Source organism: Abrus precatorius, unplaced genomic scaffold (assembly GCF_003935025.1).
Source record: "Abrus precatorius isolate BTA unplaced genomic scaffold, Abrus_2018 Scaffold3, whole genome shotgun sequence".
Taxonomy (NCBI): domain Eukaryota; kingdom Viridiplantae; phylum Streptophyta; class Magnoliopsida; order Fabales; family Fabaceae; genus Abrus; species Abrus precatorius.
Genome location: NW_020874373.1, coordinates 7,907,065 through 7,911,560, shown reverse-complemented (window position 1 = coordinate 7,911,560; position 4,496 = coordinate 7,907,065).

The following is a 4,496-nucleotide window of genomic DNA, read 5'->3' as shown; positions in this document are numbered from 1 at the left end:
TTCTTAAGATTTTCTGTTTTTGATTATCTAATAAATCACTTAATGAAAGTAGATTATCTTTCCATTCATTTCAAAATGTCTATGATCTCTTTCAATTCATTTGGCTCTCACACTCAATTACTTATGTTATGGGAAATTTTCTTATCTTTTTTTTTTTATGTAATGAACCTATTCTCTCTTCTCTATTTATAAAAAAAAAAGATTGAAAAAATATTTAAAACGATTATCAATACAAGACCAGAATATTCGGAAGACTCTTCTGACAAAAAAAAAAAAATTGTCAGCAAAGTTGTTTTTTTTCTTCAAATTCAAAGAATTCTTACGAGTATGCAATAACTGACACACAGTTAACGTACTCTTGCATGAATTTGAATTTAAAAGTTACAGCATGTTTAGTTTTGTAATAGAATGTATATAAATTTATATTTATTTTGATATTATTAATTATAATTTTTAAATTAAATTATTGTTTACTGACTTTCTTTTTATTTTTCAATAAACATGTTTAAGAATTTTTAGTGTATTTTCAACCCACAGGCAATATAATTTTAAAAGTGTCGACGATATACTAATTCATGAACTGAATTTTGCAAAGACTAACCATGACATATTAACCACTACGAACATAAAAGGAAAGGATCTAAACAGAGGTTATCATCTAAATTGGGTGCATAGGTGCACTTTAGGTTTCTTTTTTCCTTTATTTAAACTTCAATATTTACATTATTTTTTATAAAATATAAAATTAATTGATTAAATTATTATATATTCTTTTTATAACTAGATATATCAAATTTTGTATAATTTAAATATTTATAAACATATTATTAAAAATTTAGCATTTATTTATAGTTTAAAAATTATTTTATGTTAAAATAAAATAATATGAGGAAGTGTTTTTTTATAAAATTAGTTTATTTGATGGGAATTTTAAAATTAACTATAAAATTAATGAATTTAATATTTTATAGAAAGTAATTAACTGGTATTAGAAGTCTGACGAGCAGAAAATATCCTGCCTAAGAATCGGAATCTCTGACCGAACACACATACTTCCCTAATCGATCAAAACAGACGGGTCAAAGAAACAGTGTCTCAGAAGGACAGAAGGGGACAAAAAGCAAAAGGCCTAGTAACGTGTCTTGACCCTTTTCAATTTTCTTGGTTTCTGATGCCACTTCAGAGCTTCATTTCTAACTGGGAACAAGTAATCGTGACTCTCTCTCTCTCTCTCTCTCTCTCTCTCTCTGCACGCACACAGATATGCCATGGTGCTTGAATGTTGCAGAGGCCATAGAAAGTCAGATTTAAGGGGACAGAATGGTTCTTTTTGGAATTTGAAGCAAGCACCTGAGAATTCTATCAATTGACCACTGTTTACCTAAATTTGCAATTCGCATCCATTTTTAGCATTGGCATCTAGATCATGATGCAAGCCCAAATTCCATTCACAAACTACAGAGTACAGACAACTAATTTCATCCATGGTTGGATTAATCTTATTTTTGTTCACCTACGTATTGTTAATTATCATAATACCCTTAAACTCTTAATGGACAAACAGAGAATTTATACGCTAATTTTCGAGACATGTAAAAATATGCATAATAATATATATTAGATAAGTTTTATTCAACATTTGGTGAAAACAGACAATATAATCATTTTAAATAACTAATAATGAGTATCACATAATATAAAATTACATTAAATATTAAAAACCATTATCATAATGATAATGATCGAATTGACTTGGCAATTGGCATGCAGTTTTTCATAATTTTTAATTTTAAAAAAATTGACAAGTAATGCACACTTCCCTTTAGAAGGCATAGAAAACCCTCCATATTTTCATGGATAAGTGATTGTTTGATAATAAATAAGGAATATCTGTTTCAATTCATTAGATATTTTTATGAATGTTAATTAAGTTTTTTCTATTTTATTTATAACTTTATAATAGACTTCACAAAGGAGAGAGGAGAAGGGAATAAGAAAATGGAAAAGAGGCTGAACACTTCATAGACCAGAAGGAACACCAATTATCTTAGGTGAATTGCTTCATGTTGTCTAATGATTCTTTTTCCCTTGGCCATACCTATAGAATAAAAACCAACATTTTTGTCCTCTTATGAATTATCTATTTTCCTTCAAAATTAGAAACAAAACAATGTGATTCAATTAAGAAAAGCCTGTCAACTAAATGAGAAAAATTAAACAATGAAATTCTTAAAGTTTAGTATCAACCACAAGTATGACTAAAATGAAACTTATAACATTTTTTTCATGAGCAAATTTTTAAGGTAATTGAGTTAATTTTTATTTTAAATTTAAGATGATATTAAAATTTATTATAGATCTAATATTAGATTACATTGGAAAAAAAGAATTTTTAAAATAGAATTAGATCACTTTAAATTTAAGACAATTTATTTAATTAGTGTATGTGCATTTAAACTCTCTCCTTTGCATACGTCCGAATGCATAAAGAATGATGGGAAAGTGACTCAACCTTGGATTTGATGGTAACTTACCGTGTTAATAAAGCAGGGGAGAGTTCTAATAGTTTGAGTTTGGGCTAAACAAGTGATTAATAAAAAGAAATTCTACGATAAAAGTGATGTTATTGATTTGCATATGAATGGTATTTGAGTAAAAGCAATAAAACTCCTAATTACTAGCAGAAACTTGGTATGGAGTTTGGGGTGTGGAAAGTAGAAGCAAAGGTAGCAATGATGAGTATATTTAAAAGGGAGAAGAGAAGTGGGCTCATAGCGCATGATGAGTGCCCAATTGGGACCGACCTTGGGCACCTTGGAGACACAAAAGAAAAGGAAAAAGCCAAACAGCAACAGAGGAAAAGGTGTAAACTGGCAACTCCAGGACCAAAAATGAATAGGAATAGAGGCAGGGTTTGTCTCTGACATGTTGCTCATGCAGATGGGTGTTTTCTTTTTCTCCTTTTATAAGAATAATTATATTTTTATATTTATTCTCAATCCTTTTATTATTATTATTATTATATCATTCATTAAAATTCTTATTCTAGTTTTTTCTTCTTGCACTCATTCCACGGTCTATTTTAAGGGTGTGAATAAGATATTTTTCTTTTTTCTAATTTGCATTTGGTATAACCTCTTCCTCTCTTCATATATATAGTAGAATATTTCATGTTAAGTTTCTTTCTGGCTATGGGGATGTGGTGCGAGATTGGGGTTGCCCTTCATTGTTAAATTTGACTTTTTTCCCCATGATCAGATTACCTTCTTATCAAACACCTTTCGCTCAGAAAAATTCCAACATTTTCTTGAATTGATGCAAATGGGCAACGAATGTACGAGCCTTTTCCCTCGCAAAATATCAAATTTTACGGTATTAAGGAGGATATATTTTGTGTCTCACTTGATATGGCCTACTATTGTCTTGGCCACAACTATTTTGGATCATTTATAGGAATTCTTGGAGAAAATATTTAAAGAAAAAGTAAATATAAAGCTGCTCAAATTAAAACAATCTTTCGACATTAAAAGAATCTATTTTGTGAAATAATTTTAATATCTACATAATGAACGTATGCTGTGTCTCTTATCAAAACAGCTTTAAAGTTTTAACTATATTATTTTAAAAAAAAATTTAATTATTCAATAGATACAAATAGATATTGTTTTTAATATATGATATTTAAAAATAATAAATATCAAAATATGATATTTTAAAAAAAAAATTTGAAAATATGAAGTTCAAACATTAGTATAAAGATTTAAAAATAGAATAATAAAAAATTAAAAAGTTCAAACGCGATAATAATTTTAATTAATATATAAAATTATAAAAACTCAAAATTCATCAATAATAATTTTTTAAAAAAATAATAAAAATTTCAAGTAAAAAAATGTTATTATAATTTTTGTCTTGATGATTTTTGAAAATTTTTATAATTATTTTTGAATAATATATCGTAGTAAATTTTTTCTATATAAAAAAGCCAGAAAATGCATTATGAAATAGCACATTTTTATTTTATGCCAACCGGTAAAAACTAATAACAAACACCTCTAAATTAAACTTTTTCTATTACAAAGGAAATATTAAAGTTTGAATTTGGAGAAAGTAAGTGTTGTAAAGATACCGGATATGTCGTTTTCAGCCACGTCAATCGTGATGAGAAGCGTCAGTATACATTATCCCAAGAGAATTACCAGTGTAAAATCAGTCTTTTCAAGGAAATGTCATGTAGTGTTGCATTACAACTTACTAATGTTACTGTAAAACGAAGGACTGATTATATTTTATATAAGTCAAAAAATTAAAAAAATAGAATTTCATTATTAATAATAATTATTAAAATATGAAAATAATGATTTTTTAATTATGTAACAATAATATTTTATTTTAAAAAAAAATCATAATATTAAACACATCATATAAATCAAATTGGCAGGTTGCCATATATGAGTCCTAAAGGATGATTTCGTCTATAATTAGTTTGTCATGGC